The 15264-nt window shown below is 34.6% G+C and overlaps 1 protein-coding gene across 1 annotated transcript in view; it reads right to left on the bottom strand.

The window, feature by feature from the left end:
- Positions 1 to 15264, bottom strand: part of SEMA3D (semaphorin 3D) — a 200307-nt gene that overhangs the window by 113122 nt on the left and 71921 nt on the right. The window lies entirely within an intron of this gene.

Genomic DNA, 15264 nt, shown 5'->3' with positions numbered 1-15264 from the left:
TGTCCCACTTTGTGAATGCATGAAAGCTCCAGCTTATATGTAGGCAAACAAGCTCCAGTTTATATATATGCAGTTTTTAGCACATACTCATTTAGAAATAGATGCAATTTACTGTATTTGATTTTATTGATACAATATCTTAATGCATGAAAAATGCATGATATTAAAATGAATATAAAAACATATTAATACAAAGAAATTAAATGTGAAATATTTTACAACTCTGTGTTCACCTCAAGTTACAAATTAACTACTTTAACTACAGTAATATTTGCAAACCGATTAAATTAATCAATATATGCAAAGTAAGCCTCAAGCTAAGTGTGTGGTAAATTTCATAGCATTCTCTCTCCTACTTTAGGTAGTGTTTAGATCTATGCCAATGTTTGGAGGATTACACTGTACCTGTTTCATATTTATCAGAAAGATGTAAACTAAAGCCCAATCCAAAGACACAGATTGTGAAAGAGATGTGATCCTGAACAAGTAATGGAATCAGAATTGTAAAGCAGGGAGGGACTTTGAAAGTCAATTAATACAAATTTATGATTTTACAAATGAAGGTTTAATCCCATCAAGGTGAACCACATGCTCTAAAGTCAGAAAATTATGTGATGATAAAGCTGATAATATAACCTCAGTCCCACTCTCCATTTCTCTTTGACACTTGTCTATAGGTCTTAATTGTTTATTTTATTCATAAATGTGATACGGACAGACTCTTATTTAAGTTTAGATCTGGGTTTATAGGAACCTAAATCTTTTCAACAGATTTTACCTCAAGTACTTATACCCTCTCATTTTCACAACTCTAAAGTTAAATACCAATAAGATAATAACATCATTAATCACTTTTTTTAAAAACTCCATTATATGTTACTGGACATTAAACCTTAATCATTATTTTTAAGTTCATTATAAATTTCATTATAAATTGATAAGAAAGATAAAAATAGATAACATCTCAGAAATAGGCATAAAGATACTTCTAAAATGTATCATAGCAGTTTTAACCTCTCTAAAATGGAGATTTTGGTCCCTAAAATTGAAAGCCTATACATTCCATCCATCAACTGCGGGCTTTATTCTTATTTCATATTTTTGAGAATTCTCTTCACTCTTTTTTCCTAATTTACAATGGTTAAATGATATTTTCCTTAGTCTCAGTTTGTCTTAGTTTTGACAAACCCAAAGGCTGTATGCTGAAGAAGATATGATGCTATCTGAATTCTCAAGTGAGTATAGCTTTACCAAACATAAATGTCTTATTAATATTTATGAATCATACTTTGTGTACACTAGATGAAGTATGAACTCTATACTAATTATTTTTCTATTAAGCTAAATATAACTTTAATAGGTTTTCAGACTAGAAACACATTGGAATAATATATTTTAGCATCTCCAAATGCAGTAAGTCTATTTTTGCAGGTCTAATACCAAGAAAAAGAAAAAAAATCCATACTAGTTGTAAGTAGAACTCAGGAAAGAAGAATGAAACCGAGAGAATAGATAAGACAGGTATGATCCAAAGCATTAACAAGAGAAAACATTTCACACAAACTTTTATTCAATCAGGCAATTCTGTTTCTTCCATGGGATTTCCCCGTGTTTGATAAAGAATGAAGTGGACAACATGGAAAGTATGTAAGGGAATTTCCAAGAGTATATATTGACCCAATTTAGAGAAGAAAGTAGGTTATATGATATAAATCCTTATTATTTCAGTGTCCACCGGTAATAATCAACTATTTTGAACCATGTTTTGCAATGTTAATTACAAAACGAAACATGGCTTAGCCCCATGAGGAAGAGAGGCAGCTTTAGGTCCAGACCACCTGGATCATCATATCCTATCCTCACAACTCTGGCTATGTGATCTAGGACACAAAATTTAATTTCTCTTTACCTTAGTTTTCTCACCTATAAAATGGGGATAATAATAGAAACTATGGAATAAATCGAGTAGGTGTGAGGAATAAATGAGTTAATCTATGAAGCATTAGAATAGTGCCTGGTGCATAGTAAGTGCCCCGTAACTATCAGGTATAATGATGATGATGACGTATTTTTTTAAACTCTATACAAAACCTGTAAAAAGGAAGTCATATTTCCCAGTTCATATAATTGTCATGATGTAAAGGAGGTGATTTATATAAAATTCCTAGAAAAATGCCTTGAAGATAGGAAAAGTTCAAAAAATATAAACTGTTATTTTGAACATGATTATTAAACTCCATATTGAGCCAAATGTGTTGTATTAAAGAAAAATACTATCTCATCTTCCATTAAACATAGCTGATGGAGATTAGAACATCTCTATTTTTTTAGAATATTGGACTATTATAAAGCTATTCAATCCACAAATATTTATAAGCATCTAGTACATTTTAGGTATTGAGCGTGTAGCTAAGGTTGTGGGATGACTGAGTCCTGCCTCCAAGGGGCTCGCAGATCAATGTGCAAATAGATATGTACACAAAATAAAACATAAGTGAAATAAATTCTAATAGAAGTATATACAAAACATCAGCAGATCTTTCCAATCACCTTACAAAAGTAGGTGATATTTGAGAACAGTCTTGAAAGATAGAAGCTTTACAAGAACGATATAAAGAAAAGTTTACTGAAGGCAGAAGAATACTAGAATGTACAAGGGCATATATCACTGTATGTTGCACTCATACACCGTGTTTTTAATATTTCTCCTACCGTGGAGTGTGAGCTCTTTCAGAGCAAAACCCATATCATGGTTTTTGTCCAACGATCATATGTATCGTTGAATACCCAACACCTAGCTCAGAGTCTGAGACAAAGTAAGTATTTCATAAATACTTGTGGAATTGAAGTAGTTCAGTATGCTGGCACACAGAGAATGTGTGGGGAGAGTGAGCCGTTAGGCTGGACATAAAGGCAGCCCCAGAGAATCAGGGCCTAAGATGGCAGGCTGGGGGATTTGGTCACTGTGTAACTAACTGGAAGTCACTGAGATATTTTATGCAGAAAAGTGACAAAAACTACAACTGTATATTAGAAGAATAAGTCTAGCTGCAGTGTCCAAGAAGGATGAGAAGCAGGACAGGTGGCGGAAGGGAAACTACCCAGAAAGTTTCCAAAAGACGGTGAGTTCTGAATTATGGTTACGCCAATCAGAAGAGGAAGATGTTTAAGAATTTCCCATATCATTTTGTGTTTCTACTTATACAGTGAGGGGAAGAAATATAAAGTTGACGTAGTCTTTTGCTTTATTTTCTTTCATCATAACCGATTCTATTAGTTTCAAACAAATGTGACAAGGAAACGCAGCTGCAAAAATAGTGACTAACCTGAAGTATTATCATTTCAAAATGATTTAATGTTGCCTTGTGACAGTGTTAGCATCAAAACGATTAAAGCATGCTTCGCCAACCCTTTGTAGCCAAACTAAATAATTAGACTTAGGCATTACATATGAAAATTTCTCAGGCTGACGCACATATTTTGAAAAGACCTTGGGACAGGGATTGGAACAGGTTCCCTCTTCCCCAAGCAGCTTATCTTTCTTGCATTTCTGCCAAACTAAGCAAAGTCATTTTTGTTTCCACGGGATCATCAACTAAAGCCAAGGGGGAAAAAAAGGTTAAATCCAGAGCCTGCATCTTAACACCTAAAGCGAATACACTCCCAGGATTTCAGCAATCAGAAATGGACGCTGGCTCTGCAAACTGAAAACTCATGAAAGTTAAAACACTAATAATCTGGCAATATACTTCAGGGCTTTATTTTTTTCTCCTAAACTGGCAACTGTCAGGCATGTATTTTTAAGACTGTCCATACTTTATAACCTTTTTGAATGGGAACCCTTTTTTTCCCTGATTGGGTAGTGGGTAGGTGTGTTGCTTCTCATATGCGTTTCAGTGGAGGCCGGCTCTGCACTTCCTTAACCAGCCCCACATTTCCTCAGATGACAGCAGTATTTACCTCCAAGTCCTAAATGCAGTCGTTGTTCTGTCTACCTAAACCTGTGACGTCATCCACCATAATCACTCCTTCTAACTCTTTGTCCTAAGATCTTCTTCTCAGTTTGTCACCTCACTCAATTGTCCAGACTCTCAAATCCTCACTCTTCTTCTAGCAATAGACGCTTGGGAAATCTACACACGGATTCTTTTTGAAATAAATGAAACAAAGATATGATCACTTATTTATTCCACTGGTTTCAATATGGAAATTATGCAGGTGATGGATTTTAATTGAGTGATGACACAGACATAGAGTTCAGGACCCATGATCAAAAAACTACTACAGAGCAACAGGATAATCCTGAGGGTCCAAAACCCTATGCACAGTGTGATATCTGCATGTATTGTATGTGTGTGTACATTTTTTCTGTAGTATGCCCCGAGTCTTCATCAGCAACTCTTGGTGTCTTACCAAAAGTCACAGGGAAAATTGTATGTTTCTCACGTATAGTTAATAAACTGATTTACAATAATTTCTCATTTCTAGCACAAGAACGTGAGTCACTACCCTCATAAAACTTCACTTTTAAAGGCTACCAACTGACTCATCTAAGATCACCAGGTACTCTGACCATGCTGCAAAGAGTGATTAACAATTCCACTCTCATGGATTGCACAGCCTAGTGGAGAGGAAATGCTCACCCACAGTGAAAATGAAAACATACTCGTGACAAAGGATAATAGTACTTGAAGTAGTAGACTGTTGCTAAATATCTTTCAGGGTAAAATGGAAAGACCTTCCTATCTGTATTTTCTTTAGCAAGCCAAATAATGCTATTTCAGTTCTCTCACCAATATGTGTGGGTAGAAAAACCAAGTGATCGCTAAGCTCCTTCCAACACTGGAGCTCTATGGCATTAGAACCTTATGTTTAACTTGGTTAAAACTGAAGATATATCAAATATTTAGCAAACTGTCATTCACCTATCTGTTCCTGGTCATTGCTCTATTCTTTGGAGCAGGTAGTCTCTAATCCGTGGGAAAAACAAATATACAGTATAAAGCAACTAGGGCTAAAGGAAGAGCTTCTCCTGTTTGCCTCACATGGTGCCAATTCAGTGAAGTCCAGAAGAATTAAGTGGGCTTCACGAAACCAATTTGCTCTTAGAGACCGAGCACAGGAACCACGAATGTCCTCAAGCACAGCCAGATGCTCCTCCACGTGAGGTGAAAGATAAGGATCCCATAATCCCTGCTCCTGTTGGAAATAAACATTTCTTCCAAAAAGTATTATCTGTATCTCCCTTTTAGTGTCCCTTTAATACAATTGTTTTCAGCCCGAAGAAACATTTGATCTCATGGTCTACATTCTTCCTCTTCACCCCAGAAAGGAAGGGAGTGGTTAGTCACATTGAATCTAATAAATTTAGGATTGAGCAACAGACTTCCTCAATGTTTGACTGTTAAATGAATGAGATCCCCTACTCTTGAAACGCTGCATTTATTGCCAGATATCCTGAACTGGGTGGAGTTGACAGTTTCTCTCATAGAAGTCTACATAGTTAAAAAAAAAAAAAAAAAAAAGGCTTCCAGTAACCTTTAAAAAACAGTGAAAAGAGAAGAGTTTGTTTTTTTTTTTTTTTTGGTTTGTGTATGTTTGTGTGTGTGTGTGTGTGTGTGTGTGTGTGTGTGTTTAAAGAAGAAAATCAAGGTTATTAAAGGCAGAACTTCATGAGGTAAAAAGAAAATCACCTTTCAGGAGAGTGAATTTCCAATCTACTCTAATCTAAGGAGTAGATTCATCAGCAGAGAAAGCTGACAAGTTAATGTGGGTCCAGATCAAAACCCAGTTGCCTTTCCCTACCATCTCAGGATATTCAGCATAAGTTCTTATCCTACCCACTCCTCTTTTTCATCAAGGAAATAGCCATCGTATCAGTACGGCGGTTCTGAGGTTTCTTGAATACAGTAACATCTCCAATGTGTTCTCTGTAAAGCTAAGATAGACAGTTTGGGGAATATAATCAATAATGTTGTAAGCTTTTATAGGGTGTCAGATGAGCACTTGTATTATTAGGGAGACCACTTCATGAACAGTGCAGATGCTTGACCACTGCGCTCTACACCTGAAGCTGAAGCTGAATAATACTGAATGTCAACTATAATTTACAGGTATACAGAATACAGGTATACAGAATACAGCATAGGGAATAGAGTCAATGGCATTGTAACACCTAAATACGATGTCAAAGGGGTAGTAGATTGGAGGACGGGGTTATCACTTTGTGAGGCATGTAAATGTCTAACTAGTACATTGTTTTGTACACCTGAAACTAATTTTAAAAAGAAGTAAAGGAATTTCTATTCCTGCCTTCACCATAAATTCAGCTTTTCCTTCTTGAGCTTTGAATTCCCAAGGCTTCCATGCTGCCTGTTAGTATTCAAAGATTCCGTCTATGCAATTCCTTCTTCCCATAGTTTCCAGAAATGTTTTGGCTATCAAAGCATCCTCCACCCCCAAATCCCCCCCAAAAAAAGCCTGTTCTCAGTTTGGATCAGGAATTAAGCAAACTGTTCACTCCAAAATGAAAATTAGTTCCCAGTGCTATGGCTCACTCAGCCCCTTTGGCTCTCTGTGGACTTGTTTTTGTGTCTCCAGCTTTTGGTACAAGGCAAAGCATGGGATCTCTTTTGGATTCAACCTTTGAAAGTTAATTCATCTTACATTGGCCCAACAAGACCTCCAATTAGTTTTCTGATGCTTGAGATCATATAAAAAGATTCTGGTTACCTCCACCTATCAAAAATATCAATTAATTTCTATTTATATATAGATTTAGTCTCCAGAGCCAACTGCTCAAACATTATCAAGTGTATAAAGAAATGTTAGTTAAACCTAAAATCCCTACAAAAGACTACTTCAATATTATATGTCTATGTTATATTATCATTATACTTCTGAGGTGAGAAGTCCAACCTTGTTTTCTTCCTGCAAATGCAAGTCCCAATCAGAAAATAAATAAATAAATAAAATTCTCATTTACTCTTCTGCAATGGAATGTTGGAGACGATTCAGTTTTTTACGTCTTAGACAGATCATTATCTCTGTCAATAATAAATCAGATGATACCACATAGGGAAACATAAATTAGAAACAAATAAAGCCTGTTATATCATCAGAGCTGTGTTCTTGCCAGGACAGGATGTGGAGTAGGAGTGGGCAATTTTAAACTGTCACATTTCCATCTACATCCATGCTTTTAAATCACAGGTTTGTTCTTATTTGGCTAGTTTTCAATAGTAGATGCTTTATATAATCCATCACAGATGAGATTCATAATTTATGATTATGAGACCTTTTAAATTCTTACTTTGAGTAAGAATGACTCCTTTTGAATTCTCAAAAGCTTTGCTACGGTAATTTTTCCTATCGACCTATAAAAAGAGGTTAGCATTATAAATACCTAGTACATTTCCAGAAGAACAATGCCATAAAAGAATACACCTTCTCAGAAATAGCTGAGAGGATAATTCAGGAGAAGATTGATTCTACTTTGACAATTATTCCCTTAACTCCCTTCAAAGTATTGAGAATTTCTCCCTTTTTCAAATTTCAAGGAATATTGAAAATCAAAACACCATGTCACAAATGAATGTGGGTTTATTTTCAATCAAGTATGTGAATTTAATTTTTAAAAAAGACTCAGAAAATCACCTTAATACACCACCTACTACTGATTCTAAAAAGCAACACAAATGTGACAGTGAATAATCCTTCAAGCTAAAATCCCCACAAACTAATGCATAGAGTAAAGAGTTATGAGAATAACTTAAAAGGTAACTACTACCAGGGATGCCAAAAAAATGTATACAAATGGTCAAGTTTGCTCAAGCAATAATTCACCGTAATCAGAAATGTCTGGATGCTGATGGTAACCACTTTAAGCACCTCTTGTAATTGCAGAAGTCAAACGAGACTTATATTCATCTTTTGTTATTGGTGTATATTGATGATTAAAATTTTAATACATTTTTTCCTTTCTTAAAATATCTATACATTTCTTTGGTACCCTCTGTATTTTAAAAATATTACTTTAAAAAACTCATCATATTAATCAAAATTAAGCACATGCATATGAAAAGGTAATGTTAAAAGGCATATATAAGCCCATCTGTCTCCTGTCTTCTTCTCTGTCCCCCAATCTAACCCCCAGTTAACACATTTATTAGTTTATTTTCTATTCATGTATATATTACTAACTTTTAAAATGTCATTTTTAGACATTTCTATTAAATTCCTGTTTACATAAGTTAAGAATTTTAGATTTTTTATTCCAACTTTCCCTCCAACCAAGCTCCTAATATTAAAATATGTAATTTTTTATGAAACATGTATTCAATGATTCCATTACTATTGCAAAATAAATATCCTTCCCTACTTAGAAAAGTAGTGTTCTCTGATTACACTTTCTTGAAAACAAAATATTGTTTTTATTAGTAATTCCCCAATTGTTACATTTGCTTAGTTTTCTATAAAATCCTGGTCAAATCTTTCTATACTTTCTGAAAAACGCCTCCCTAAAATCTTCAAATGAAATTCCATGTGTTTTTTGTTTTTCTCCTGGAGATGGAAAGGCCCTTTTTAGGGCCTATTTCCTCTTCTTACAGTCTGGATTGGCTGTTATCTGACCTGAGGAACAGCTATCTCAAACTTCCGTCTACCTCTCTTCTATTATGAACTCCATCTTTCCTGGATTCCATGTCTTATTTTAGTGAACACATCTCCAGAAGTTTCCTAAGAAAGGTTGACTGAGATTTAAATTTTGGAAACGTTCCATGTGTGAAAATGTTTCTAATTTACTTTTATTGATAATTGGGCCAACTATACAATTGTAGGTTGAACAGCACTCATCCGCACAACTCTGAGGCATTTGTACACTATCTGCCAACTTCCAAAGTCACGTTTGAGAAGTCTGATGTTATCCATATCCCAAGCCTTTAAATGTGTCTTCTATGTTTCCTGGTAGTTATTTGAATCACTTCCTCTTGCTACTATGAAATTTAAAATAATTGGCCTGAATATGTCTTGGTTTTGTTTGTTTGTTTGTTTGTTTGTTTTCACTTATCATGCGGGCCACTCAATGTGATGTCTGACCTGAAATTTAATTTCCATTGATTCAGGAAAATTTCAATTTGGCTTTTCATTAAGAACAAACAGATGTCAGTTATCTGTAGAACTTTTCTCTAGGTTTTCCCTTGGTATAGGTGTGCAGAGAATTTGCATTAGAATACACACATAGACTTCCCAAAGGGAGATTAAAAAGACATCATAAAATAATGTTCTCCTGAAATTCAGGCAGTATTTATAGGGCGAAAGCAATTCAATAATGTTTCCCATAAATTGTTTTTCACTCATAAATTGTAATTTCTACTGATGACTTCAAAACAGACAAACCTAAATCCCATTGCTTCTCCCAAGTCACAGTTCAGAATTTCCAATAGCCTGTTTGTATTGTTTTCCACACAACCATCTCATCCTATTGACTTTAATGACACGACCTAGTCCCCAGGCTCAAAATGTCAGAATCATTTTTAGTTTCTTTTCCATATTCCCTTACTCTTTTTCCCCCTTATTTAAATAATTGGTACCTCTAAGTCTATTTCATTTCCCTAACACCAACATCCAGCTAAATTTAAAGCCTTGTAGATTCTATCAAATTTCCTATTATCCTCAAATATGTATCTCCACTGTCAGCCAGGCTAAGATCCATATGACTACTTCTCTAAATTACTGTGACAGGCTCATATGCAACGTTGCTCTTCTGTGTGCCCCTCCCAGGCAATCCCTACAACATAATGCTGTCTATTCTGTTTTTTTCCCCCTAAATCACAATTAAGTTAGGTCAATTTCATGATCAAAATCCCCCAATGCCAGCATATACTTCATTCAGTAAATCCTAAGTAAGTTTCCTCCAATGTTCGAAGTTCAATTTCATACCCAACCACCTCTGAAATTCTTTGAAATGTTTGCTTTTATTTACTCTAATCCCATGGTATGAATCTTTTTGCAGTTATTTTGTCCCTTAAAAAGACTAGAAACCCTTGCAGATAAGAATAATGTCTAAACCATTGCCGTAATCCAACACCACTTCTTGCACATAAATCTAATACACATTTAACTAATGATTTTTCAAACAAGTGATTCTTGTTTGCATTAGTTTATCTACCTTCCATCTAAATCAGGATTTATTACAGGCTTATTAATAATTTAGAGAGGTTAATGTGCTTGCCATTTGGAGATCCAATTGTGGCTCTTATGCTTTGCAATCATAAGAAGTTCCTGTTGTGATCTCCAAATGTTCATGTGTGCGGTGGGAAGGGGAGGAGGTCTGAAACAAAACACTCTAGAGCAGTGCTCCTCAGGATTTAACATGCATTCAAATCGGCTGGAATTCTTGTGAAAATACAATGCTCATTTAGAAATCTGGGTGGGTGGGGCTGAGATGCTGTATTTCTAACAAGTTTCCAGGTTATGTGGATATTACTGGTCCTTGAAACAGTGCATTGTGGCCCAATGCCCTGAAGAGCTGGACCCCTTCCTTCTTCACACTAGAGTTTTTCTCAAATCTTTAAATGATGGCATGTATTTATGCAAGATGGGCAAATTATTTTTTTTCCTTTACAATTCTACATTGGTCAAATCCATATAACCCTAACTGAATTAAGTTATAACATAATTGCTATAAGTGATAAATGACCTGCTTGGTTTAAACCAGTGAGATATAAACTTCACCCCCCTTAGTTTTCCCTGACAATGAAAGGAAGTACATTCATTTAATATGCATTAACATGGAAGGCAGATGCAAAGATGACAAATTAGATTTATTATTGACTTTCAAGTAAATTTCCTGTTATCTGGCGTGGAAATTCTATCCATGATACCTAAATATAATTATATTTTTAAAGACCAATTTTCTTCATATCTTGCTTCAATTAATTTGATAATATATTATGTTTGGTCTCCCTTTGAAGCCTATTATAACATCCATATTGTGTTTTGTAATATCCAAGGAGCCTTCCCTATATTATTTAATTTGATCCTCAAAGAGATCCAGAATTATCACTAATTTCCAGATGAGAAAACCTAGACTCAGAAAGAACAAATAATCACTCTAATGGAGCATGAACAGTACACGCCAAGAAAGAGCTGAAACCTATCTAGGTCTTCTAACTCTAAAACCCATCAGCCACTACAGCTGTAATTTATATTTTAATATTTACTATTACTTAGAAAAACAATATTCTTTTTCAAAACAACTCAACTTACATTTATGGAGTATACCCACAGACAAGGTCACTTCTATTGCTTCTTGCACTTCCATCGGGATTACCGAAATATTTTTCTTATTTTCTCTACTGTGTCTGGCTCACTGTGGCTTTAGTCAAATAAGCCTCTTTATGAGTATCTTTCTTTATAAGTAAAAAGCACTTTAGTTCTAATTTATGTGTCTTTTGAATTAATAGGATTAAATCAACATGGTTGAAGGACTCTTACAAAAATACGAAATGTGTATTACTAGCGCTCAAGAAACAGAGAGCCATTTGTCAAATTTTGTGCTAAAAAGACCCAGCAACATTCATTTTAAAAATGTCCATAAATTTATATTTTTACACATGTATTGAAAGAATTTCACTGTAAAAATTCCTTTAATAAGACCCAAGGAATTAGAGCCAAAATTTAGGTAAGTGAAGTCATAAAACAAGCAGTTTCATATAAATATTTTTATCTCCTCAATAATTTATAGAATAGTAAACCAACTACATAAAAGATCTGTTCAAAGAAAACTTTTTTTAACCAAAAAAAGAGTTGACTGGGTTTAATCTCAGAAAATACTGACTTTACTCAAGCTATAACACTTCTAAAGTCCCTTCCACGTTAATGCATAACCAAAGACAAAACCAAAATGTCCCATGGTATAGCTCTCTTTACCCTGCTAGGCAGCATCACTGACTGCTACAAACCTCAGTGATTTTTATGTAGCTCCTTAATTCGAGGAATTCTTTTTGTATGATATTTGTATGGCAATATGACATCATATATCACCTCATATTACTGTGTAACTTCCACCACTCTGTGAACCTCCACAGATCAATAATGTTTAGAACAGTGTCCCACATACACTTAAATAGATACTAATTATTATTAACTAATAGGATTGGATACAGGCAAGTTGTAGTACAAACACTATTGAACTGAAAAGCAGAAGATTTGGATAAGTTTTTTTAATTATTTATTTATGTGACCCTGGAGTGATTATTTAATATTTTTGGGGTTTATTTCCAAATCCTTTTATGTCAATTTTCTAAACATATATAGTACTTACAGCCTACATCACTATATCAAACTGAACACATTCCCCCTTAAACATATTTTATATCTGTTTACCCTCTTTCCATCTAGACAAAAGTTGACACTGATAATGAACCAGATAACAGTTTACTATGCAAAATAAGCCACTTTTATTTACATATGTTCTAAAAGTAGCCTGTTTTTAGAGAAACAAATGAAGTCTCATTAATATTTTCTTTAATCTCATATCTCTTCTGAATCACCAATTATTTATTTTTTAGATTATTTCAATTAGCATATACATATGTTGTTATTTAGCAGAAGAGAAAAACAAGTTTCTTGATACACTGTCCTTCCAGCTACTGCTGCCCATGTCTCCATTACAAGAAAAGTCCTTGAAAAAAGTATCTATAATTGTCTCCAGTCCCTTAGCCCATAAGAATCCATCGTAATTGTGCTATGCCTCCCACACTCAGAGATACTGATCTCATAGACGACAATGAACTTTTGTTGTTAAATCTAATGTTAATTTTTACTTGGCATCTTTCATAACACATTAGCTGAATATGACACTGCTGATAATCCTTTTCCCTTTACTTTCTTCATTTAGCTTCCTCTATACAACAACTCGTGATTTTTCTCCTAGAAACCTGGGCAATTCTTTTCAGTTTACTTTGATGTTCATTCCTCCTTTCTCTAATTTCCTGACTTGAGAGTATTCCAGAACTCAATCCTTCAAATTCTTCTACATCCCTTAGTCATCTCACAGAGTCTCATGGATTTAAAAATGTCTATAGGCCAACTGCCAAAATCATATCTCCAATTGATATCTCCCATACACTCCAGAAATTATGTACTCAAATGCCTTCTTGACATCTCACTTAGACATCTAATAGCCTCCTCAAAAAATTATGTCCACTTGATCTCCCCAAACTTACTTCTTTCACAGTCTTCATCAATGCTCAATTAATAGTAACTCCATCCTTAGACCAAAAAAAAAAAAAAACATCATGGAGTCAGATTTGACTTCTCTCTTATTTCATATCCAATCAATCCATGAACAAATACTGTTGGCTTTACCTTCATATCCTCTTCTCCTCCCTCCACTGCAACCAGTCTGGTCCATGGACGATCATTTCTCGCCTGGATTACTGCCATAGCCTCAAACCTGGTTTCCTATTTCCCTGATATCTTCCTTTCAGTGCATTCACAACATAGGAACTAAAGTTTCTACAATGAGAGTCAGATCATGTCCCCTCTGTGCTCAAAATTCTCCAGTGGATTCCCAGAAGACTTAGACTAAAAGTGAGTCTTTTAACAATGGCAAGTGTGGAAGGACTAATCCTTCTTCCCTCTTACTAACTCTCTGATTTAAACAATCTCCTTTCTGACATCCCACTGTTGTTTAGCCATACTGTTTTCTTTAGGATCTTTGAACATGCTAGACATCTTTTCACCTCAGGACCTTTGTACTTGCTGTTCTTTTTGCATATCTACAGAAGGTGCCAAAAAGCATACACATTTTAAGAAAGGAAAAAAAAACTGTATTAAAATTGTAATACTTAATATATACCGATAACAAAAAATGAATACAAGTGATGTGTATAAATTTTTTGGCACCCCCAGTATATATTCCTTTCCCAATTATCTGCATGACTCTCAATTGTTCTTTAAGTATTTTTGAAAACATCACTCTGTCAGTGATCTCTTTCCTGACCACCACATTTCACTAATACACCCTCCACCACTCTCTAGCTAACTTTCGTGTCATTTTTCTCCATAGTACTTATCTTCTATCTTGTATGTAATATACTTATGTATGGTCTGCCTTTCTATACCAGAATGTAAACTACGTGATGACAGGAAATTTTTCCTCTTCTATTTACTGATAGGCCCCTTGTTGCCAGAATGAGACCAGAAACATAGTGAACTTTCAGAAGCTATTGTTATAAACTGTAGACAGTTGAATATTACATGAAAAATGAAATTATTTTTGAACTCTCAAACAAATGGAAGCCCAACTGCACAGCTTCAGTTTAAGAGAAAATATGTCTGGGAAAACAAATGAGTCCATTCAAACATACTACATTCACCAAAATTAAATCATCAATGGCTTGATATGTATAAAATATAGGAATTCTCACTATGAGATTGATAATGCTTCTTCATTAAGTACTTTAAGAGGAGGTTTTCAGAACAAGCCATTTTCGTTCCCATGAATTTGACCACACAAAATGCCCACGTTAGATAGCATCATGTAGTCTGAACTTCTGAATGATTTTATGATTTATTTTTAACCACTCTGAGGACTACCAACCACTCAAAGACACTACTTTAATCAAGGTCAACAATGACTTTTTAACCGTAGAGCTTGTTAACGACTAGAAGACAACAAAGGTAAAAATACTGAAAGTACCTTGAATAAACTCACAATTTGTAGATGGTATTTGATTAAGGGAAACTAACTGTAGTAGAAAATGCCTTGGATGTAAACAGACGTAATTGTAATATATATTGCAAATTCCCAAGAGGAAATTATGCAATATTTTTCAAAAATGTTTACATAGGGAAACCTTCAGTCTTGGAACAACCATTAACATCTAGCAAGATAATGACATTGCATAAAAAAAAATATTGACAACATATTAAATGCTTACTATGTCAAACACTGTTTTAGGTGCTTTACATGGATCAATGTACCTTCACAACAACCTTATAAGTAAATTAGCATCAGGTGTACAGTGCAGTGATCAGGCATCTACATCATCCCTGAGGTGGTCTCCCTAATGAGACAAGTGCCCATCGGATACCCTACAAAATCTTGACAACATTATTGATTGCATTCCCCAAATTGATGATGTAGATGCCTGACCACTGCACTGTATACCTGACGCTGAAGCTGAACAATAATGAATGTTAGCTACAATTTTTTATATATATATATATATATGCACATATATGTACATATATATG

The sequence above is a fragment of the Rhinolophus ferrumequinum genome, chromosome 20 (assembly GCF_004115265.2).
Source record: "Rhinolophus ferrumequinum isolate MPI-CBG mRhiFer1 chromosome 20, mRhiFer1_v1.p, whole genome shotgun sequence".
Taxonomy (NCBI): Eukaryota; Metazoa; Chordata; class Mammalia; order Chiroptera; family Rhinolophidae; genus Rhinolophus; species Rhinolophus ferrumequinum.
The sequence above is the reverse complement of the archived record's forward strand: the minus strand, read 5'-3'. Positions and strand labels throughout refer to the sequence as shown.